The sequence below is a fragment of the Alosa alosa genome, chromosome 6, assembly GCF_017589495.1.
Source record: "Alosa alosa isolate M-15738 ecotype Scorff River chromosome 6, AALO_Geno_1.1, whole genome shotgun sequence".
Taxonomy (NCBI): Eukaryota; Metazoa; Chordata; class Actinopteri; order Clupeiformes; family Clupeidae; genus Alosa; species Alosa alosa.
Genome location: NC_063194.1, coordinates 252,948 through 279,233, shown reverse-complemented (window position 1 = coordinate 279,233; position 26,286 = coordinate 252,948).

The following is a 26,286-nucleotide window of genomic DNA, read 5'->3' as shown; positions in this document are numbered from 1 at the left end:
ATCCAGTTCATAACAACAATTAAATTATAGATATAGTCACCTACAAATGAAACTAGGGGCGCTTGTTTTATTGAGCAGGTCTTACATAGAAGCCATAATAAGGCTGTATCTGTGTATTATTTAAAATTTTAGGCTATGGTATGTTTATTTTTTCTTCACACAGGATGTTAGTGTGCCGTGGGACATTGTTAGGAATGACTGAACAGTTAAATAGGTGGATAGTTAAAAAGGTTAAATTATTTGCTAGGTAGAAGAGGTTTAATATAGTTGGAATGACTGAACTAGATAGATGAGGTTTAATATAGTTGGAATGACTGAACAGTTAAATAGATGGATATGTTAAAAGGTTAAATTATTTGCTAGGTAGATGAGGTTTAATATAGTTGGAATGACTGAACAGTTAAATAGATGGATAGTTTAAAAGGTTAAATTATTTGCTAGGTAGATGAGGTTTAATATAGTTGGAATGACTGAACAGTTAAATAGGTGGATAGTTTGAATGGTTAAATGATTTGCTAGGTAAATGAGGTTTAATATAGTTGGAATGACTGAACAGTTAAATAGGTGGATAGTTTAAATGGTTAAATTATTTGCTAGGTAAATGAGGTTTAATATAGTTGGAATGACTGAACAGTTAAATAGGTGGATAGTTTAAATGGTTAAATTATTTGCTAGGTCGATGAGGTTTAATATAGTTGGTATGACTGAACTGGGTAGATGAGGTTTAATATAGTTGGAATGACTGAACAGTTAAATAGGTGGATAGTTAAAAAGGTTAAATGATTTGCTAGGTAAATGAGGTTTAATATAGTTGGAATGACTGAACAGTTAAATAGGTGGATAGTTTAAATGGTTAAATTATGTTGTGGACAGAGGAAACAGTTGAACAAGATGTGTAGCCTAGTCTTATTAAGAGAATGAGACTGTATGCCTGAGAAACTGACAGTTGATGCAGGTGGCCGGAACACTTGGCCCAGGATTCTAATTGCTTAAGTGCTCTATTATGATGTCATCAGCCAATGTTAAGTCAATGGGGAAATTTGTATTAGTTTTTAATTAATAGTTTAAAAAGTATAAAAGTTACAAAGATGAAAAATACAAAGCCCACATGTCCTAAGTAAGACCTACGCAACATAGTTTGAATGAAGTTTCTACGTTAAACGGTTTAAGCTGCATTAACTGCGTTAGAAGAAGAAGAATAAGAAGAAGAAGAAGAAGAAGAAGAAAAAGCCTTGGAATAACAGTACAGTGCATTTTCATGCACTGTAAAAAGCCTTGGAATAACAGTACAGTGCATTTTCATGCACTGTTATAATAAGAAGAATTCGGATAACAGTAGAGTGCATTTACAAGGATACAAGGATACAAGGATACAAGGAAGTTTATTGTCACATGCATATAGTTACTGGAAGTAAGAAATGCAGTGAAATTATGTCTGGTGTCAGCCTATTTGTGCATTAATGGGGGAGGATTGGGATTGGGTGGGGGGCACCAACAAGGAGCACCCAAGAGCAACAGGGGCAAGGAAAAACTCCCTTACCAAGGAAGAAACCTTGGGCAGATCCACGGCTCAAGGGGCTAACCCAACTGCCAGGGGTCTTGGTGTGTGTGTTGGGGGATGACAGGGAGATGGGATAGTGTGCTGTGTATGTGGGGAGAGGGCAGTGTGCAATATGTGTGTTGGAGAAGCTTCCTCATGAGACAATGTGCTGTGTATTGGGGGGGGCAGTGTGCTGTAAGTATGTTGGGGATGTGTGTTGGAGAAGCTTCCTGATGAAATAATGTGCTGTGTATGTAGGGGCAGGGACTTACTATTGCAAGCAGAGTACTGTATGTAATGTATGTGAGTGATGACAGTGAAGATGTGTGTGTGGGCGGGAGGGGAGTGGAGCAGTGACTGTGTGTGTGTGTGTGTGTAGTGTGTAGGTGGGTAGGTGGGGGCAGTGTGCTGTAAGTATGTAGAGGATGTGTGTTGGAGAAGATCCTGAAGACAATGTGCTGTGTATGTGGGGGGGCAGTGTGCAGCAAGTATGTAGAGGAGGCTTACTATAGCAAGCAGTGTGCTGTATGTATGTGAAGTGATGACAGTGATGATGTAAGTGTGTGTGTGTTGGGGGTCAGGGACTTACTATTGCAAGCAGAGTACTGTATGTAATGTATGTAGTGATGACAGTGAAGATGTGTGTGTGGGCGGGAGTGGAGCAGTGACTGTGTGTGTATGTGTGTGTGGGTAGGTGGGGGCAGTGTGCTGTAAGTATGTAGAGGATGTGTGTTGGAGAAGATCCTGAAGACAATGTGCTGTGTATGTGGGGGGGGGGCAGTGTGCAGCAAGTATGTAGAGGAGTGCTGTATGTATGTGAAGTGATGACAGTGATGATGTAAGTGTGTGTGTTGGGGATGGGGATGGGGTGGGGTGGGGGGGGGGGGGCAGAAAGGCTAGGCAATCAAGGACATGGGTAGATGGAGGAGAAATCAAAAATAATAAATAAAAAGTGTGCAAAAGTTGGAGAAAGTCAGATATGTGTGTGTGTGTGTGTGTGTGTGTTTTGACGTGTGATGAAATAAGAAAATAAATAAAAGGTCTGTAGCATAGGGAGAGGGATGTAAAAGTGCTAAAAGTCTTGTAGGTGTGTGTGTGTGAGGGGGTCATGAGTGCTGAGGGTGAATGAGTGCAAAGTCAGTATAGTGTGAGTTCAGAGTTGGGAAATGTTTGAGAGTGCTGAGGAGTGAATGTGTGCAAAGTCAGTATAGTGTGAGTTCAGAGTTCGGATGGCCTGGGGATAAAAACTTCTCCTGAGTCTCTCAGTTCTGCCTTTGTGACTACAAGTCTTCTTGATTTCAGCGGTAGGAATAATCCATTGTTAGGATGAGAAGAGTCCTTCAGAATCTTTTGGGCTCTTAGGAGTACTCTTCTGGAATAGATATCTTGTATCTTATTTTCATGCACTCTAACTAGAAATGCAATTCCAAGGAATTACCAGTGCATGAAAATGCTAAAGTTGTGATGTAAAATATCATGTATAGTTAAAACAGATAATATAGAGATGGTTACTACGGTGATGCTAGGATAGACATGGTGGTTGCCTAGCTTAATAAAAGTTGATAGTTTAAAAGTAGACTGTTTAAAAGCTGAATGTAGATAGTTTAAAAGTTGTTGATAGACAGCTAGTTTAAACCTTTCGTGCCCGTGCCGAACATTCCATTTTTGGTGCTGGATGACCTCCTTACACAAAAAACCTTATTTCTTGAGTATAATACATACCATCAATGGGATATACATACCATTGTAATCAGAAGGGTCAGTTCTATCAAATTATGTAAAATACATATGGTAATGTTGATATAGTAATGAACAGTCTTTGAAAATCCTCTCCAAATGTATACCGAAATACGTTAAAATTTAATTTCATCCGCATAAAAATGAATTTTCATCATATTTCTATACGAGATAGAGAAAAATATATAGTGTATGACATGTTTAGCAAGTTGTGGGCTATTTAACAAAAAAGACTGAATTGGAATATCATTAACCTTTCAAAAGTTATGATAAATTAAGTGATAAGTGTAAAAAAATGCAGGAAACGGGATTTAGAATGTTGACAGAATTCACATTCTCTTTCTCACCAAAAACATAAAAGTATGCATAAAAACTAATAATGAAGTCAGACACAGTGGTTTAGATTTATTTGGTCCATAAGAATAAACCATTTATTTGTATATAAGCAAATGCTACAGTCAACAATAATGATATATAAAAGAAAAACATGTACCTTACCTGTAATACAGGAAGTAAGTATACTGTATATTTATTGAAGATCAATTCTGAATAGAGACATAGAATACATTTGATTCAACAGATACAACTTCCTTATATAAATTAGTGTAATATGAAAATGATATACATCTATAAAATGTATTATTTATGAAAAGCTAGGAATACAATCAACTTCAACATCACTCAAAAATCAATGTGTGTAAACATTTGAAAGTGGATTACATAGAACAAGCCTGTTGAGAATAAACACATATACACACAAACTCTCACACACACACACACACACACACACACACACACACACACACACACACACACACACACAGAGGAGGATAGGGAAAGGTGGGGTGGGGAACCTGAAGGTTAAACACAGAAGACCTATGACTCATAACGAAATGCATCCCCTTCTGTAGAATGCCAAATCTGACAACAATTTTTTTTACCAAAAAAGCAGTCACCTACCGCTAAACTCCAGGCTATACAAGCTACTTTAGTGTTATTATGTATTGTTTTTATAACAAAGCCAACAATTTTTCTTTGGCTCCTGCTGTACAGGAATATGTACTTGATGAAAAGACGACAGAGTAGTAGTTGGAGCAGCTGAAGGCGAGGCTTAAATTTTGACGGAAATGCCTGCCAGCTGTTGTGATAGATTTTCGCCAAAGTCTTTCTGGCTGTAGCTACCAAACCTAGGTTCAGCACCAGATTCTGCATTGCCAAACTGAAATAATAAGAAACTACTGAAACAGCAATGTCAATGGAGAAAAAGTGTACACAATATGTATTTCTCATTTGGTAAACGCTCCATGATCCCTTCAGAGACTTGGTTCCCCAGTAGCAATGGATATTAGGGAGGGAAGTGAAGTCCCATGTCAATGATCAATCCCAGAAAACTGTGAAACTCTTCTGGGGTCTCTTCGTCCCATGCCTCTGCACTGTGTGTGTTTGCATCTGGCCGCCTACTAAGCACAACCTCCCACCCGTTCCGGTTGGTAAAATCACATATGCCTGGGACAACAATATAAAAATCAACATAACAAGTCTATTTCAGTGTTTTAGTGGCAGTCTACACCACCCTACGCACGCCACCTAAATCTATACCTTCTTCCTCCATCCTCACATGGTCTTCAACATTGTGAGCGCAAGCTCATCAGCAGTCAGCTACCTCTTCAGGCCTGCAAGGAGGTCTGTGTAGGTCTTGTCATCCTCCATCTGAAACAACAGTAAAATCATACAAATGGAATACATTTATTAATTTAAAAAATAAAATCACAAAACTACAGATGTGTGCGTGTGTGCACATACATACACAAGAAGAGGTAGCCTAAACTATTGAAGCATTTTGAGTAACTCAAAAATATTTAGAAGTATGAAAAGTCATTTTATTACACATGGGTTTAGCTACCCTAAATCTGATTGCCTGGCTGGCATTAAGATAAAGACAGATTACATTTCACCTAGTAACTAACTGCTTAAATGCAATAATGACATTTCTGACATAATATGTGATTTCACATCATGTTTTCTATAAAACTACATATTGAGAAGAGTAGAATATCAAGTCATGCCATCTTAGAAAATGTTGAGACAAGCACGTCTGATGTTTGTCATTTAGAAGTTAGCAAGGTAAAACAGTTCACTACAAACTGCCTAGCAAGGTAACAACCCGAGGAGAGGCAATATGTTAATTAGGACTACATTTCTGACAGAATCCTTGATTTCACATCTTGTTTTCTACAACTACATATTGAGAGGAGTAAAAATATCGCTCAACTTATTTCATGTAAGAGAATGCAACTTAGAAACGCGGCGCCCATTGATTTATTCAGCTTTGGTATGCTATACTGACTTGCCAATATAATGCTTACATAACAAGCAAATTGGTACTAGAAAACAAACTTACTTACAGGTTATATACTAACAGGTTTTTAATGAAATTGTCAAATGAAAATAACTGATATCAAAAGCAAACAAGAGTACTGCAAGCAGTTCAGAGTAATGCAGCTAGTTAAAGTTACATGACGATGCACTTAGCCCCCGCTATGCCATAATGTTGACGCTGATGAGAAAGCATATTACTGTCAAATAACATGATTTTATGACTACAAATTAAGATTAACCATAACTAGAAACGATGTAAAATATATATTACCTCAGTTTATCCAGCTGTGTGGTTTCCAGTCGAGGTAAACTCCAACGAAGTGCAGGTGGCATCTGGCGGTCCATGTTAAAATGTACGACTGAAGTGAAAAGTTTTTTTCACGACTCATCTTCAAGTATCCAAAACATTTCGCGCCATAAACCCCTTAACCAATCATATCAAATTGAAGCTTATGTTGTCAGCATTACGGGGAAGATTTCAGAAATAAAATCAGTCATTGGACAGCTGAGATATTAGATGATTGGTCATCGTTAAAATTTTAACGAAATTAGAACGGTCGGGCTTGTAAGGGTTAATAGATAGTTTAATGATAGTTTAAAAGTAGACCGTTTAAAAGTTGAAGGTAAATAGTTTAAAAGTTGTTGACAGACTGGAAGTTGAATGAATGTTGATATTCAAATAGTTTAATGGCTGTGTATAGGTAAATATTTGACGATAACTGAAAGTTGGAATGGCTCTAATGTTTGCTAGCAGTTATGCTAAGATTTTTAACTATGCTAACCATGCTACTTAGCTAATGTTTTATAGCAGTGCTAGCAATACTAACCTGCTAACCATGCTACTTAGCTAACGTTTTCTAGCAGTTTAATGAATGTTGATATTCAAATAGTTTAATGGTGATAACTGAAAGTTGGAATGGCTCTAATGTTTACTAGCAGTTATGCTAAGATTTTTAATTCTGCTAACCATGCTACTTAGCTAATGTTTTATAGCAGTGCTAGCAATGCTAACATGCCATGCTACTTAGCCATGTGACTTAGCTAACCAAGCTTATCATTTTAGTAGTTATGCTAACTATGCTAATTAACATGCTAACAATGTTAGCATGCTAACTATGTTAACCATGTTACTTAGCTAACTTAGCTAATCATTTTTAGCAGTTATGCTAACTATGCTAACTAGCATGTTAACTATGCTAACCATGTTACTTAGCTAACCGAGCTAATCATTTTTAGCAGTTTTGCTAAAAATGCTTGCTAGCATGCTAACTATGCTAACCATGTTACTTTAGCTAACCTAGCTAATCATTTTTAGCAGTTTTGCTAAAAATGCTAACTATCACGCTAACATGCTAGCATGCTAACTATGTTAACCATGTGACTTAGCTAACCTAGCTAATTATTTTTAGCAGTTTTGTTGAAAATGTTAACAATGCTAACATGCTAACTTTGTTAACCATGCTAACTAGCTACAGTGGGTGGGAGTCATAGTTGATGAAAAGTGTTGATATAGTTGATGACAAGTTAAAAGTTGTTGATAGACAGCTAGTGAATGTATATAGTTTAAAAGTTTAAAAGTTGAATGTAGATAGTTTAAAAGTTGTTGATAGACAGCTAGTTTAATAGATAGATAGTTTAATGATAGTTTAAAAGTAGACCGTTTAAAAGTTGAATGTAAAAAGTTCAGTAGTTTAATGGGTTACATTGTTCAACAGTGGATTATTGTAGTGAGGACTTTTATTTTGAAACAGTTTTGGGCAGAGGAAACAGTTGAATAGGATGTGTAGTCTTAATTGACCCAGATTGTATGCTTAAAGCCTGAGGCTGCAGGTGGCCTGAACACCTGCCATAGGATTCTAATTGCTTAACGGCCGTATTATGATGTCACAATCTGCAATGTTAAGTCTATGGGGATTTTTAAAAAGTTTTTCTTTAATAGTTTAAAAAGTATAAAAGTTGAAAAGCTTGGTCCGTTTGAAGACCTACGTTACAAAGTTTGAACGAAGTTAAACTGTTCAAGAGAAATTGCGTACGGAAAAAGTGGTAAGCGGAATAATAAGAAGTTGTTGTTGTTGTTGCCTTGGAAGAACAGTACAGTGCATTTTCATGCACTGTAATACGAAGAAGTTGTTGTTGTTGCCTAGGAAGAACAGTACAGTGCATTTTCATGCACTGTAATAAGAATAAATCGGATAACAATAGAGTGCATTTTCATGCACTCTAATAAGAAGAAGAAGACTTCGGATAACAGAACAGTTAATAAATAGACGCAGTACAACAGTAACGTGTCATTCATTCACCATGTACTCTTCTTCTCATATCAAATCACGTACAGATGATAACGCGTTCTCGCCACCTACTGGAGTACTGGAGTACGTAAGCACGTTTAGTTAAGATTACACGATTGACATGAAACATAACTTCAGCGAATCATAAATCTGAAATTATCCATTATGTCAAATGTCTCTATGACAGGAGACTTCATGACCGTCACTTAGAAGTGAAACCCAGCTGGACGCACAGCTTGCAGTTTGTCTACCCACGTGATGCCATATGTAAACATATGGTAACCTAATTAAAAAAAGGAAAGCAATGTGTAGCTTTAAAAAAATATCTAACGTTACTGTGCTTGTGAATGATATACTTTATCTAACTAAAACCTTTTTCTATGTTAGGTACATCATTCCTACAGCTTGAATGAATCGCTTCTGACAACTTGGGTTGCTGTAGAAAAGGAGGGACTGATTCGATTTGGCCACTGCACCTGTATGGCCGGGTTAGGTGAAGTGTGCTCACATTTAGTGTACATCAGGAATCTGTAAGAGACTGTACATGCACAGAAGTTGTTTGCAGACTACTGATCTTAGTGTTTTGAATTGGAGGTACAGTGTCTGCACACAGGAATTGGCAAAACGCAAGCGTGCACAAAGAAAACAAATGAAAAGTGCTACATTTTGAATTACACTGTTAGACAGACAATTACAGATTTATTCAATAAATAAATAAAATGTACATACATAGATAAATAAAACAGATGAATACAAATAAATACAATGCACAAAGGTATTTAAAGTGAAAATGTAATACATGTACTATTGTAATATATAAAATGTCATATATTTATTATTATTTACAGTGTGTGTTTGTATAAATAAATCATTGCATATTTACATTGTATTATTGTAGTATTTAACCAGAAGGAATGATTGAGGGTGCCACATTTGTAAGGGCACAACACACATGGACAACTTTGTCTAAAACTGTTGTTCGGCCTCCCCATCCCTTAGATATGAATACTCCCGGGTATCGTTCTCTACCATTGATAGGCTATTGCATCAAACACCTTTTGATACACTCAGTCAGGCATCCTCTCTAAGATGCAAAGAATTTGCAGACTTCTTCAAAAACAAAGTCATTTCTATAAGGGAGGCTATTGGTAACACAAGTAATATGTTTGATAGTACACCCAAAAACAGCCCCCCAAAATTAAGGTCCTTTAGCACTATTACTCAATCTGAGCTTGGTAAAATTATAACTCAAACCGGCTCCTCAACATGTGTTTTAGAGCCAATCCCTACTAGATTCCTCAAAAAAGTATATCGTCGCTGTCCGATACAGAACACGTATGTCCAAAAACGCTACTTTTCAGGAAGTAAAAAAAACAGCGAAACTCCACAACAGTGGAAGTCAGCGTTGCCATACTTGGCTTAATGCCTTTAATTGGCATCATATTCTTGTTGGTGTGTAAAAGGATATACGTGCACATCCAATACCGTTTCTGTCCGACTAAAAACACGTATAACCAAAACATTCATGTCCCTTGATGAAAACACAGCATTCCAAAGCAGTGAAACTGCGGTATGATATGACGAATCAATGTCATAGGTCTATACATGTAGCCTATTATAGTATGGGAATATAATCATCACTTTGCCAAAAATAGATACGTTATTTTAATCAAGGGCCGGTTATGTGCTTTCATTCCTGCACTGCGCTTGGATAACGGATAGCCTAGGGCGCGACGCCCCGCATTGGCAATTTCAAACCGACTCACCGTGATTTTTCGTCACTCCTGGGTTTCAGGCATCAGGATGAAAAATGTTTCTACCGACTGGTTTAGAGTTATGTCCAGGACAATCAAAGAAACGTTTATTTAGTTAAGTATTGCAAGACTAGTAACCTTGGCACTGTCAACGTCGCCATATTGGGGCATTGGCAATTTTAAACTGACTCTCCGTAATTTATTTATTTATCTATTTAAAAGGCTGACATTAAACGCTGGGTTGATGGCAGTATAAAAACACTTTTACATTTCAACAACAGACACACAAACTGATATGTGGTGGGGGAAGGTCTCCAGGCACAATCAAACACAGAAATTTCAATCAATGTCCTACCACCCCTCAGCTAAAAGTTATCAAACTTGGCCAAAAGTTATCAAAAGTATTTTACAACACATAACCTGTTAAAACTTAGGCACCAGAATCCAGAGCTCGTCATGTTGATTGGTCTTGCTAGTTGTGTATAACTACACCAATTTAAACATTAAATTAATCTTGATGCCAATCTGAGTGATGTTAGTTCATTAGTGATGCATGTTTCTGTATAATTTATGTCATGTCAATGAACAGGATTGAGGGACTGTGCACTATTGTGTGTGTTGCGCATGTTTGTGAGCGTTGTTGTGTGTGTGTGTGTGTGCGCGTGCTAGTGTGTGTGTGCTATTGTAAGTGATCAGTCATGGGACAGTGAGTCAAAAAATGAATGAAAATCCTTCGGTACAACGTGCTTCAGTTCCTGAAGATGTTTGAACTTCGCCGCTTTGATTTTTGGACGGGATGGATGGAGTGGGACCACAGTGAGGCATGGTTTCCTCAGCGATGGGACGGAGTAGGGCTGCCAGGGATCGGAGTGGAGCAACTTGTACTCCATGCTGCCATCAATGTTGTATCTAGAACAGATTAAAAAAGGGGTATTGGGTATTGGGGAACAAAAGCAAAGGGTTAGGACGAAATCGGAAGGCAGTTTAAATGTATAAATCAAAACAATTCAGGTTGATATGGCTATTGTTAATGGTTATTTATTAATGGAAAACACGTCTATAAAAACACCTGATTGCCCGGAGGTCATGCACGGTCGGATCTCCTACTTTGCTGCCTGGTCGGAGAGACTTGCAGATGGCATGCATTCCATGAAGTCATGGAAAAAGGTGTGGTCAACGTATTGCACGTCATAAGGGAAGGGGCGGGAACGAGCTCCGCGGATGACCGCTACATACTCTGCGGGGACATGGACATCCCGATCCCGCATCTTCCTCTCGATTACACTGTGCACTGAATCACACTCCATTTGGGTGTGGCCTCTTTCCAGGTACTTCTGAGTAACAGTTTTTTTCATCTCTGCTGCAAACTTCAGCAGTGCATTGCTGAACACGAGGTTTCTGTTTTGGTAGCCACATCCATCACTCCAGAGGACAAACTCGCTGTACGATGCTTGGGATTTGAGAAAGTGTACAATACACGAGGCAAATTCACTGGCAGAGAGCCCCGCTTCACCCTCATGCCACAGGTCATTTTTTGCTGCATGTGATGCCATGTTGTAGATTGTGAAGTTGTGGACGCCAAGCTTCATCTTGTAGTACAGGGCAGACACTTGAAGTTTTGGGCACAGGAGAAGGCTCTGCAGATCCATGCACGTAACTAACGTGAACGCTACTGTGAAAACCTGTCGTGATAGTGCTCTGATGCTGTTGTCTGAACATGCCTGCTGGTACAAGGAATGCAGATGAGAAATGGATTTGAAGTAAGGCTCCAAATACAGCTTGGATGAGGAGGACCTACAATAATGCGACGGCACTTTTGGAAGTTTTGAAAGAAATGTGTTTACAAAGTTATGCTCCTCAGTAGTCACCCTCTCTGTCTTCTTGGGACTATCTCCCCTTCTTCCTACCCACTTAAGGAATGTCCACTGCCTGATCCCAAGTGTAGACAAGAACATCCGTTCTTAGATGAAATATAGATGAATAATAATAATAATAATAATAATATAGATGAAAAATAGACAAAATCTACAGTCATCTTCTATGGTTGCTTAGTATGTTGGTAACAGATCAGATACAGTGTGTGTGTGTGTGCATGTTGTCATGTAGTTAGGTTTAGCTGTGTTTGCAAATTACTGAGAGAAGTGTAAAAATGTACATACCAGCAGATGTCCCTGGGTTACAGTCATCATTTTCACTTTGTTCGTCTAAAAATGACAAGAGTGGATAACTGTTTAAGTTTAGCATTGTGGTTTGTGTGCGGCTGAGCCCATTGGTATGTCATAAATAAATAAATAAATAAAGATAAATAACTTGCCTGTATTCTCTCTGTCTGGAATGTAATCATCAAGCGAGTCTAAGTGAAGCAGAAGACATATGAACAGATCCAGTGGAATAAATACACTGTTCACATTGTTCACTGCATTAATTTTGACTGGTAATCAAGTTAACACAGGCAGACAATAGCAGAATTAGGTTTGTAGTTACTAATGACATGAGAAAACCCAAAACCAATGAAATGGAGACTAAAGTATAGTCCATCAGAAGAATAAAATGCTTACCTTCACTGGAAGCTATGTCTGAGTCCTTGGAGGAGATTGATGGCGAATCTAAAAATAAGAAAAACAAAATGCTTAATGTACTGAATACAATATAAAGTTTGAATGATTCAAAACAAGCTTGTATCAGTAGCATGGGCAAACAGTCATACAGTTACAGCTAAGAATGACAGAGGTTAACCATTAGAATAACTATTAACAGTGTTCACTTTCCTGACTGACTTTCTCAATTCTCAATTATAGTTTCCTGCAAACTACAAACCTTCTTCATCCCTGACGCTTCCCTCAAGTGCCCTATCATACCTCACGTTCACAAGCTCGCAGATCTCCTTTAAAGAAAATGACATCCTGAGGGGAGGGAGAAATGCACATAAGGGACCGTTCGTTATTTATAAACGGGATCACCTGAGGGATTTTGAGTGCTTCGATTAAAAGTTGCATGACCCTCCCCTGCCTGCTATATAATTTTCAACGACCCTCCAGCAGCATTTTCAAAAATGACATGACCCTCCCCAGCCAATTGTCGATGTCTTCCACCCACGCTCTTACGCGCTATGAAAACACATCAACATGTGCTAATGCCCTAAAACAACCTCTGCTTTCTGATCTTACACATCACACTTCACCAAGATGGTGGCCATTTCAGTAGATTTACTCACTAACATTGTTGTGGAAACACAATAAGCATGGAAACTAAATGCACACTTCCTGCAACTGCATTAGCCTACTTGAAAAGTTACTCCTCTAGTAAGTATTCACATGAAATAAAGCAATAAAGCATTGAGACCATTCAACAAAGCACACTGGGTAATAACAAATTCAACACATGAACTTGTTGCTATGGACTCGTCTCTAGGCTTCCTCAGTCATTGTAAAGCTGCCGAAGCTGAACATTATCAAAACTCAATTTTTTCAGGCGGCGTCAATTTGGGAGCTTGCTACACTCATTCCTTCTCAAATGACTTGAAAAGGCCGTTTGCACAATTTCACAAATAATCACAGGGACCGAAAAAATACCTAACATGCCAACTTTTTTTCCGGGTTTATCATTTTAACGTTCCCAGCTGTCTTGCCGTTTTAATATTTTCCGTAGAATATCCCATATTACTGTAATACTCTCATAACATTAGTCCTGCATTCTGGCCTGTCTCTGTGTTGTCCTGTTGTTACCCCTTGCCCTTCCAGTGAAACAGATGTATTCAAATCATCGTTTTGCTTGCTTGAATCTTGAACTCAGAGTGATGTTAACCTAGGCCTATTTAAGTTAACGGCGTGGTTGTCATTGAGAGCCACGATTCATTAGCGCTTGCAGTGTTCGGCCGTGGGCTATGCCTACGTGCGCACCTGCCATGCTACTCAGCTAGACAAAGAATTCCCCCTGTATATTCACTCCAAGTTGGCCTACCATAACTTACCAACTCTGTAGACCATAAACTGGCTTTATGAAGCAGAATTACGCACTGCTACTTGGAACGTAACACATTTTTGTTGGCAGGAGAGAGAATGACAGTGATTAACAAATTGCACTTGTTGCTGGTTACCAATAAATACTATATTTTTTTTTTGCAAACAACAAAAACAGAAAGGATGGAGACAGCAAAGCTAGAGATGGGCAGGAACGAGGTCAATTGGTAGAAATGCTTGTCAAAACGTTAGGAGCTGGATGTGTGGAAGAATGAAGCACAAGTATGCTTTATGTTAAGCATGCACACTGTTTAAAGTTAGGCTACGGTAAACTACAAGTAAAACCAAAGTTAAATTTAACTTTTTAGGGCTGGATAAAGTTGACCAAATGGATATAGGCTGTTAGGCGTGAATAAAGTAGGCTACTTTGTTGCTCCAACCATTCCAACGTTAATGGGGACTTAATGTTGACATTTTCCGTGTTTTTGCGTGAGAAACCTGGGAAATCTCCCTTATTTTCATTGTTCAATGTTGACAGAGCTATAGAACGAAAGAGAACGTTATATGGCGACAGAAATCAATCAAACAAGCCACTTTGATTTTTTGCTGTTTTCATTAATACAAAAGATGGGTGACCCTCCCCTCAACAAAGAATAAAAAGACATGACCCTCCCCTATTTTCCTCCGGTGGCCCCGTTTATAAATAACGAACGGTTAAATAAATAACCTTGCGTCATTTCGGGAAATCTGTACATTAACATCTCCACATGTAGCAACCTAGCACCACTTTCAGAAATGCTTTGGCGACGTCCAAGTTGAGCGCATGATATTTCCTAGTGACAATCGACATGACCATATTATCCAGGGATTAAAGCAAAAAAGTAATCTGACTGAACTCTTTACCGGTTCGGCATCCGATCGAGTATTCCTCCTGGACCCCTTCGTAAACAACAATGTAGAAGCCATGGCTTAGCCCTCAACACGGAACCTATGTGAACTGTGTAACTGAACTGAACTGAACTGTGTAATCTAAGGAAGGAATGGCAGGATAAAGAAAATACTTGATCAGATGCCTCGCCAGACTGTATTTGGTAACATGTTTTGGTCATTACCTCTAATTTCTACCCATAGCTTGTTAAGTTTGCACAACAGTATGCAAAATGGATTCACACCACTGTTACAGCTAGTCTAAATTCGTATGCAAACACTACCTGTCACCACCTCTCGCCCCCCATTCTCCGATCAGCACTGAGAGCACTATCCCATTTGAGTTCAGCTGACGGAAAGTAAATTGACATACAGACATTTCAGTTGACGGAAATCTGTCACAGTAACAAAAAACTTTAATCCATGAATATTACACAAAGGAATTTGATAAGTTTGAGTAAGGACTAAATCTAAATGAGACCGATGTTATTTTCACCAGGCCTTAGCAAGCTAGATAGCTAGAACTAGCTCGCTATCTGTGGTGAAAGCTGGCGTTTTGGAAACGCTACTTTTGTGACGATTAAAACCCTAGACATAGACAACAATCATGTCAACATCGATAGATAACAGTTGTAAATATATTTCAGCAAGGATAAGCAAGAACATAGTTGACAAAAATTACACTTTACCTCAGTGTTTGTTTCCACCACGTCGCTTGGCTGTTCGCGCTTCAGCTTGGCCGCGTCATTTGAAACGGGGAGAACTAGGGGAGGAGGGACTTACGTGACATGGCGGACAGCTTTGTCATCCAATGGATTTACGCGAAAAACTCGTGACGTGTTTTCACAATCTTTCATTGGTCATGTAGATACTTGACGTGTACAGTATAAGGACATGAACTTGGAGATTCTATTGGTCGAAAAAACTCAAAATGAAAAAAAATACGTGTTCTGTATCGGACAGCGACGATATGATAGCTTAGCTCCCTTTATTCTCAAGGTAATAAATACCTCATTAGAAACAGGTATATTTCCAACTGCTTTTAAAACCGCTGTTGTGAAACCTTTACTTAAAAAGTCAAATCTTGACCATACCAATCTGAGCAACTACAGGCATATATCAAATCTATCGTTTTTGAGCAAAGTACTTGAAAAAGTTGTTTGTAATCAGTTAAATACCTTCCTCAACGAAAACAGTATCCTTGAAAAATTCCAATCAGGTTTTAGATCAAATCACAGCACAGAAACGGCTCTAGTGAAAATAGTCAATGATCTCAGACTAGCTACCGACTCAAACAAAGTCTCAATCCTTATTCTTCTGGATTTGAGTGCGGCATTTGACACCATTGATCATAGCATCCTAATTCACCGCCTTGCGAAGTGGGTGGGTCTCTCTGATAATGCTCTAAACTGGTTTCAAACCTACATTACTGGCAGAGATTTTTATATCAGTCTAGGAGATCATGTATCTGAAAACATGACTTGCCTTTTGGTGTGGCCCAGGGAGCTGCCTTGGTCCCCTGCTATTTTCTCTATATATGCTTCCATTGGGAAACGTCATAAGTCAGCATAATGTAAACTTCCACAGCTACGCAGATGATACCCAATTGTATCTTTCTGTGGAGCCAACTAACCCAGATGGCCTTTGCTCCCTCACTGCATGCCTAACCTCCATTAATCAGTGGATGAGCAAAACTTTTTGAAACTAAATGATGACAAAACAGAGGTACTTCTGGTTGGACCAAAACTAAAGCGAGATATTATTCTTAGTAATCTGGGGAACTTGGCACACCAGGTCAAACCAAAAGTAACAAGCCTCGTGTCATCTTAGATGCAGAGTTAAGTTTTAAGCCCCATATCAGTAAAGTTACTCAGACAGCCTATTTCCACTTGAGAAACATTGCCAAAGTGCGGCCCTTTTTAACTCAACAAGATGCAGAAAAACTAATTCACGCCTTTATCACTAGCAGGTTAGACTACTGCAATGCACTTTTCACTGGTCTTCCCAAAAACATCTAAAGAAATTGGCACTCATACAGAACTCTGCGGCTAGACTTTTAACTAAGACTAAGAAGAGAGAACACATCACCCCTGTGTTGGCTGAACTGCACTGGCTCCCTATTTCCTATAGAATTGATTTTAAGGTTATGTTAATTACTTACAAAGCTCTGAATGGCATAGCACCTTCATATATCTCTGAGCTTTTAATATCTTATCAACCTCAAAGGAAACTTAGATCATCCAATTCTAATCTTTTAATCATTACCCAAAGTGCTCCACAAACAAAGTGGAGAAGCTGCGTTTATCCATTATGCCCCAAACTATGGAACACCCTGCCTCTGTACATCAAGCAGGCGAGTTCAGTAAATATTTGTAAAAAGATCTGAAAACATACCTGTACAGGAAAGCTTTTAGTTAACTCATCTTATCCTGTAGACTACATTTTCAGATTATTCTACATCTGCTACTATTGGAGGCGCAGCCAGCCAGAAGCAGATGGGCTCCCCTATTAAGTCAGGTTCTGCAGGTTTCTTCCTGGAATATGGGAGTTTTCCTTGCCACAGTTGCCATATGGCGTGCTTGTGGGGGTAAGAGGGTTAAGGCTGCCAGTCTTATGGCGTCATTTTCTATATTTTTGATATGTTGCTGAGTATATCATAAACAGCAAAGAAAAGTGATTGATAATGACTGACTGACTATTATTGTGTTACATGCTTCAAATGTAAAGCACTTTGAGCTGCATTCTGTGTATGAAAGGTGCTATACAAATAAAGCTTATTATTATTACTGCCCATTACCTGCCGGGTGATATGGGGTAGTGCGAGATTTGCCTACTCCGTACAGGCAGCATAGCTGGTGGAGTAAAGCACTCTCGAAGCTCCTACCCTGGTCCGAGTGGATGCGAGTTGGAACTCCAAACTTGAAGAACCACTCGTTCAGGAGGACATGCGCCACCGTAGCTGCCCTCTGGTCTCGGGTGGGGACAGCCTGTGTAAATTTGCTGAAGACATCCGTCATAACCAGAACATGCACACACCTTGACCAAGATGGCGGCGCGTACACACGCAGCGACCTCTCTCTGTCCCAACCGTACGGTGTTTTGTTCGTTTAAAAAGTGTTTGTCCGAAAGTTTTACGTGTTCGTCTTGTCTTACTACAAGTACAGCAGGCAGTTTTTAATTGACATCTGCAAAAGCAAGTTTTGCAGCGTTCTGGACTTTGCAACAGAGACGCTAAAGGAACTCGGACTACTCCGGCCTGCAACAACACCGGACTCGCCTGATACTCCTCCCCGAAAGAAAGCGTCCCGGCGGTGTGCGAGGAAGCAGAAGAGGGGCAAAGCGGAGGCGTCCGGGCCAGGCTAGCGGCCAGCCCAACTTCGCCCAGCCATACCATCCATTCTCCTGGCAAATGTACGATCACTGGACAACAAAATGGATCACATACGACTGCTGAGATCAACGAACCGGACAGTAAGTAACTGCTGTGTGCTCGTCTTCACTGAGACTTGGTTAAATGACAACATTCCGGACTCTGCTGTACAACTGGAGCAGCTAGCATGCTATCGAGCAGACAGGGCCACTGTAAAGGGAGGTAAATCACGAGGAGGAGGAATCTGTGTTTACATCCGTGGACGAATGGTGCGGGACACTGTAGTAGTATGCAAACACTGCTCACCACTGGCAGAGTTTATGATCATAAAGTGCCGTCCTTTTTACCTGCCAAGGGAAATTACTGCGATTCTGCTAGTCGCAGTATACATCCCCCTACCAACAACAACAGCGATAAGAACGCGGCTCTTAGTGAACTGTACCAGGCTGTCAGTGAACAACAGACGGCACACCCAGACGGTTTCACCATCTTCACTGGAGATTTTAACCATGCTGATCTAAAAACTGTACTTCCAAAGCTACACCAGCATGTTGATTTTTCCAACAAGAGGAGATAACATCCTGGACCTGGTCTACACTACACACAAAGGAGCATACAAAGCCACCCCCTCCCCACATTGGACTTTCAGACCATATCACTGTTATGCTAATGCCCGCGATACAGACAAAGGGTAAAGCGAACAAACCGGTTAGTAAGCAGGTAAAAGTGTGGCCTGAGGGAGCCTCCGATGCTCTTCAAGACTGCTTTGACACAACAGACTGGGAAATGTTTAAGCAGGCAGCCACTTACAACAACGGACAGACATAGAGGAGTATACAGACACTGTAACCTCTTACATCACCAAGTGCATCGATGATGTGACCCACACAAAAGACATCATCACTCGGGCTAACTGGAAGCCATGGCTGACAGGGGATGTCCTCAGGCTGCTGAGGGCCAGAGACAAAGCCTACAGAGCTGGGGATGAAGCTGGCATGAAAACAGCGAGAGCCAACCTGTCCCGTGGCATCAAGGAAGCAAAAAGGAATACACTCACAAGATAACCACCCACTTCAAAGACAGCAGGAACTCACAAAGCCTATGGCAGGGCATTCAGGCCCTCACGGACTACAAGCCCGCGCCACAGAGCTGTGAGAGCAACATCCCTCTGCTCAACAACCTGAACCGCTTCTTTGCTGTACGTGTTGGCAACAATACCTCAAGCAGCATCACACTGAGCACAGGGGCCCCCCAAGGCTGCGTGCTCAGTCCGCTGCTCTTCACCCTGCTGACGCATGACTGCACTGCAACCTACAGCAACAATCACATAGTGAAATTTGCTGGACGACACAACTCTGGTGGGTCTCATCACCAAGGGCGGCGAGACTCAATACAGGTTGGAGGTCGACCATCTGACCACGTGGTGCAGGGACAACAACCTCCTGCTGAGCGTCAGCAAGACCAAAGAGATTGTTGTTGACTTCCGGAGAGGTCACACCCAACACCTGCCACTGACCATCGACCGGTGCTGTGGTGGAGAGAGCGAGCAGCACCAAATTCCTGGGGGTGCACATCAGTGAAGACCTCTCCTGGACCACCAACACTGCATCACTGCTTAAGAGAGCTCAGCGCCGCCTGTACTTCCTGCGGAAACTCAGGCGCAGCAAGTGCTCCACCAGCCATCATGACCTCATTCTACCGAGGCACCATTGAGAGCATCCTCTCCAGCTGTATCGCTGTGTGGGCGGAAGCTGCACTGAATACAACAGGAAAGCCCTGCAGCGCATAGTGAACACAGCTGGAAGGATCATTGGTGCTTCACTCCCCTCCCTGAAGGACATTTACACCACCCACCTCACCCTAAAGGCGACCAAAATTGTGAGTGATGCAAGTCACCCCGCTCACAATCTGTTTGATCTACTGCCCTCTGGGAAGAGGTACAGAAGCCTGCGGCCCCCGACTACCAGACTCACCAACAGCTTCATACACCAAGCTGTAAGGATGCTGAACTCTCTCCCTCCTCTCCCCCCTCCACCCTCAGCTACATAACATCCTGGACATTGGACCCAAATGGCCGCCTGCACTACTCCACTTGCACACTTGAACACTTGCACACTTGTACACTTTACAACTTGGTGTTGTTGTCCTGAAAACACAACACTTCTGCTGCTCTTACATAACTTTCTTTATTACTCAGGTCAAACAGAACTACCCAAGCCTCTTATTGGCCTGACTTTGCACTAGTTTTTTATTGACTGTCTATGCACAATTTCAACAAAATTTTGCTGCTCTTATTTTTTCATTATTATATGTGCCCTCTTATTTACTTATTTACTTACTTTTTTGTTTACTTGAATGTTATGTTTGTCTGTGGACTTAAAATTGGTAAAATATGTCTTGTCTTCACCGTGGGATAGTGAGAAACGTAATTTCGATCTCTTTGTATGTCTGGAACATGTGAAGAAATTGACAATAAAGCTGACTTTGACTTTGACTTTGATGCTCAACCCCACTTCGCGATGGTTCTAGGGTGGTAAAATCTATGGCCAAGATCTCGTTTGGCCTAGATGCAAGAAGATGTCCCATAAAACTATGGGAGACGGGCCTAGCGTCTTTTGCCACCTGGCAACGCTCACACTCCTGACACCATTTGCTTATGTCTAACGACATGCCTGGCCAGTAACACCGGAGCCGCACTAGTTTGGAGGCTCGCTCAATGCCCTGGTGGCCATGTTCATGATGCAATTTCTGCAAGACATCTTTCTTAAGAGCTGCAGGTAGTAGAAGTTGGAAGTGTTCCTCTCCCCCATCAGGGCGGAAGACTCGGCGATGCAACACCCCCTCCCTCTCCACCAGACGGTCCCATTGGCGCAACAGTGACATAGCCTGTTTGGAGACTTGTCGACTTGTCGTTGTGTTCAGTAGCTCCCAGTTTGGCTGACTGGAGGTAGCTCAGGGGATTATTGTCAGTGTAGACTACACACTGGTGCCCCAACAAATACTCCCGAAACTTCTCGGTCATGGCCCACTTGAGTGCAAGCAGTTCCAGTTTCATGGAACTATAGTTGTCCATGTTGCGCTCAGTGGGCCGTAGACCGCGGCTGGCATAAGCTACAGGTCGCACACTCCCATCCCTCTGTTGAGAGAGAACTGCCCCAAGTCCACTGTGACTGGCATCAATCTCTAAGATGAACGGGAGGGAGAAATCCGCATACGCCAACACCGGAGCAGAAACCAACTTTGCCTTAAGTGTCTCAAAACCCTGTTCACACTGGGGAGTCCATGCCATATCAATAACCTGTCCTGACCCTCGCCTGGACCTAGTGCCTGCCAAGTCTGCAACCAGTTTATGCAAAGGGGCGGCCAACTTGGCAAAACCCGGCACAAAGCGTAGCTCAGACACGTGACGCAGGCGTTGCCAATTGGCCACGGCATCAATCTTTGCAGGGTCGGTGGAGACCCCTTCACTGGAAATGACATGCCCCAAATAGCTCACCTTCTGTTGGAAAAAGGCACACTTTTGGAGTTTGACCTTCAACCCCTCCCACTGCAGCCGGCTTAGAACCACCTCTAGCCGTTGGAGGTGCTGGGAAAATGATGAGGAGAAAATTATAATGTCATCCAGGTACAACAACAAAGATTGATACTGTTGATCGCCAAACATCCTTTGCATCAACCGTTGAAAGGTGCTAGGGGCATTACATAGACCGAGTGGCATCCTGTTCCATTCGAACAAGCCAAATGGTGTACAAAATGCCGTCTTCGGTCTGTCCTGCTCTGAAACAGGCACCTGGTTGTACCCACTGGCTAGATCTAGAGTAGAAAACCAGTGGGCTCCAGAGAGAGCATCCAAACTTTCCTTGATGTGGGGAAGGGGAAAAGCGTCTTTTCTCGTCTTACTATTAAGTAAACGGTAATCGACACACATCCGCAAACTCCAGTCCTTCTTCTTAACAAGGACAATTGGAGATGCATAGGGACTACAGCTCTCCCTAATCACCTGGGCTTCGAGGAGTTGGTTGATGTGAGTCTTTACTACTTCGTACTCTGACGGCGGGAAAAGCCGATACCGCTGGCGGACTGGAATATCATCTAGAAGCGGAATCTCATGGGAGAGAAGGTCTGTACATCCCAGGTCCCCATCATGAGAAGAGGCAGTTATACTTGTGCAAGAGGCTCTTAACCTCCAATTGCTCAGCCTCAGATATAGCCGACAAATCCACTGCTTCTAACCCTTCTTTTCCAGTGCCGGAGGCCACCTGAGAGGACATGGTTGCAGTCACGGATATTACTTCAGTGACACCCGTTGGTAAACTAATTACATCAACACTGCACAACGAGCCTAAACTGGTACGGGGGTAGAGACGAACTTCAGATGTCCCCGCATTAATAATGGGGATATAGGCAGTGCCCTGAACGACCTTCACCAGACAGGGGGATGCTAACAGTCCAGCTGGCAGCCCAGATTCTGGGGGTTCAAAGAATGCTGAGGACCCCTCAAGCTGTTGGGAACAGGTACCAGTCACCAATTTGATCACCCCAGCAGGGACACAAACAGCCCGTGCTCCCCGCACTCGAACAGTCCCAGTATGTGTCCTATGAGCCCGCACCGCAGAATGATGGCACTGTTGTAGAGCCTCAAGGACTGGACCAGGGGCGTGGGAGACAGCAGGAGAATCAAACAGGGCCGGGCCATGTGTTCCAAAAAGTTCCCGATAACATTGGCTAATCACATTCATCCCCAACACCCCAGGGGCCGCGGGAGAAATACCTACTGGATCCCTCACTACCAAAATTCCACAGCGTGGTATAGTCTTACCACAGAGACATAGACATCCAGCTCCAGATAACCCACATAGGGGATTGCAAGGCCATTAGCAGCCCGAAGCTGTAGCCACTGGCACGATTGAAGGCGCTCATTACCCCACGGTCTGTACTGCTGTAGAAAGAAAGTCTCAGTCACAGTGGACACCATGGAACCGGTGTCTAACAAACAGGAAACGGTGACCCCACCAATGGATACATCAATATTAGGACAAGATGACATTAACCTTGTCATGGAATCAACGGAGGAGCCAATACAGGCCCCACCTGAGCTGTGGCTCTGCAGCTCAGTGGGCTTCAGTTTCCCTGGTGCTGAGCCGGGGAGGATCTAGCTGTTCTAATGGGCGGGCCGCTGGAAGAACGAGCACCTGGGCGAGACGGGACTCGTTCCCCGTCACACTCCGAGGCAAAATGCCCTGGTTGTTGGCACCGCCTACAAATCAACGGCCCATTGCGTGATGGCCTACTAGGCAACGGGGGGTTCTGCAATGATGCCACAGTTTGAGTGAGCCGGTCAAGTTGCTCTTGTTGGCGTTTCAAAAGCTCCTTCAACTCACCTAACTCTGATGGCGATGCTGCTGGTGGAGGAGTAACACAAGAACGCCCTTGAACACCATACTGCATACCATGCACCGAGGGGAGAGAATAGCTACGTGCTCTGGCCGCCCCTGAAACTCCCTCCCGCTCCCACCTAATGGCCTCACTGCGTACTTCCAGCAGAGTGGCCAGAGGTTGACGACGGATGAACTGTTTTAGCTCTCGGCGAAGAGCACCATCCAAGACATGTTCTACAAATTGGTCTCGAAGAAGAACCTCAGCATTAGGAATCCTGTCTAAGGCCTGCCATTTCACTTTTTCCATCAGGGCCATTAAGGCCAATGAAAACTCTGACTACAGCTGTACAATTCCTTTAAGATAGCCAGGACTTTAGCTGGATCCTCTCGCTCTATGCTGGGACGGTACTTAATTTCCTCCTTTGCTTCCCCTTCCAGATGGTCAAAAATAAAGAAGGCCTGATCTGCTTGGGAAAGATGGCGAGCACGCATACAAGCCTGTACTTCCTCTACCCACTCAGTTACTTCCATGCCAGTCTTACCATTAAACATAGAACACTTACGATCTCTGGGGATGACTACCAACCGCTCTGTGACCGCAGGCCGTGAGGGCCCAGGGACGGGGTCATTGGGAGGCTGTGGTCCTTGACGAAGGCGATCATTGTCTGCCTGAAGTTGTGCAATCAAATCTCGCAGCTGCTGCATTTCCTCCGCCATACTGACAAAAGAAAGCTGCACTACAAGAGAAAAATATATGTATCCGCACACACCACCTACCTAAGAAAAGATGGTTTAGGGGAACCTGATGCAGAGGCTGCTGTTTTGTCTCTTTTATTGAACACAAACACCAATCCCAATTGTCTATTGCAAACAAAACAACAACTATTCCTAGGCACCACAAGGAAAACAAACATAACATACACGTCTCTGCCTTAAAGGTCTTCTCTCGGTTTTGGTGAAAAAAATGCTGTCCTGCGTCTGTTTCATGCCTCTAGTCATGAATATTAATGACATGCTAATGAATTCACCTCTGATTGGCTAACAGTACTGTGACGCTTCCTCCAATGCGTCCTCATCCGATTCTGCCTGTGCTATGCTCCATATTCAACTTTACAGTGCTAAAACCTGGCTAAAACTCGAGTCAAAACTGTTGCACAAAATGTCTTCGGAGATACAACTTCATGTGTTTGATCCTAGTATTCGAGGAAGAAGAACCGCTTCCTGATCGTTTGTCGGTGAACGTTGGTTTAATAGAATGGTAACAATTGCCTGTCAGCTTAAAATTTCTCCTAAAAGAGGTAAACGTTTGTGACAATCGTCATCTTGCTTTCAAGTAATAAACAGTTGGAAACGTTTTAAAATAAAGACCTATTTCTTTACACAGTCAAAAGTCTTTGTAATCTTCCTAGTAGATATTTTACTTCACAACACAGGTAAGCACCCTAAATGCAGTTCAGCCACTGACCTAGCCTGCTAATGCTATCGGAATAGCTAGATAGTTATGGTTTGAATTCCATGATACTATCATTGAAAGACCACTTGGTCATAGCACAATATATATATAGATCTAAATGCAAACACGCCTACCTAGCTATATTTTGCTGGAATTGTACCAGAATGCCAACAGAAGCAGAGGATGTGTGCTGCAAGACTTCTTCGGTAATGAGAACTATGGCTTTGATAGCCTGACATTGGCAGAGGTTAGCCTACTCAAGTTGTTTTCTGTCACGTATGACAGAAAAAGTAGCCTACTATAGGAATCTAGTATTTTGGGACTAAATATTGCAGTAATCTTATAGGAATACTATAGTATTTGGACATACTATAGGTAGACTACTATAGAAAAACTATAGCGGTTATATTATAGAGTTATTAGTAGTACTTCTACAGTATGTCCCAATTATTCCTATAAGATTACTATAATATTTTGTCCCAAATACTATAACATTCCTATACTACTTTTTTTGTAAGGGGATTGCTCATGTGGTTAGAAAAATGGGCAACACCAGTACCCCTGTTGTCTGTATGACCCTGTACCCAGGATTAGAACCAGTCTGCCTTAGCATAATGTACTCCCTTCAAAATGCACTAAACATTCGACTATGACGACTATGGCCCTCTGTGAGACAGAAGATATGAAAGGTAAGATAAACCTTAAGCTTAAAAGGGACAAAAACTGATGAAACTCCTAAAACAAATATACAAAACAGGTCAATTATCTATAAACAACTTTATTATATTTACATACAGCAGTGGTACTCAAAGTGTGGTCCGCAAGCTATCTCAAGTGTTCCACAAGTAGATGTGGTAAAATATAATAGATGAGTTGTTTGTAATATTGAACCAACTTGTATGTAAATCCAAACAGTTCTGCAACACTGATGTAACCTATGCCAGTTTAAATCATATGAATCCTCCGACACCATAAGCAAGGTGCAAAGACAATAAGCAAGGTGGTTCAGTAAGAAGGCCTATTGTGTAATATACTGTTGAAGTAGGTCTACTGTTTTTTTTTTTTTTTTTTTTTTTTTGCTAGGTGGTGTGTGAAACACTGACAAATAGTATTATTGCAGTCTATTATAATAAATCAAACACAAAACAAGAACATCCAAACTATGCACAGAATTAACAATGTCCTCTTTTTGCCAGACAATGCAGACATCTGGCCTACAGATCCTTTGTAAGATGGTGCTGGGATTATTTAGGGGAAAAGGTCTGAGTTGTTGTTTCGGCTTGTATTGTCCTGGGGATCCGAAGGGACAACACACAAAACACATTCGTTGGCTGTGATGATTTTATTACATTGCTCTTTGATTGCGTTGGGCCATAGGTGGAGCCATCAGGTGTTATTGTGGACATGCCGCTTTCATCCTCCTCTTGATCAACCCGAGGTCTTCTAGCTGGCCTTGGATGAACAGGCTTGATGGCAGTAGAGGTAGCATACCCCCATGCCC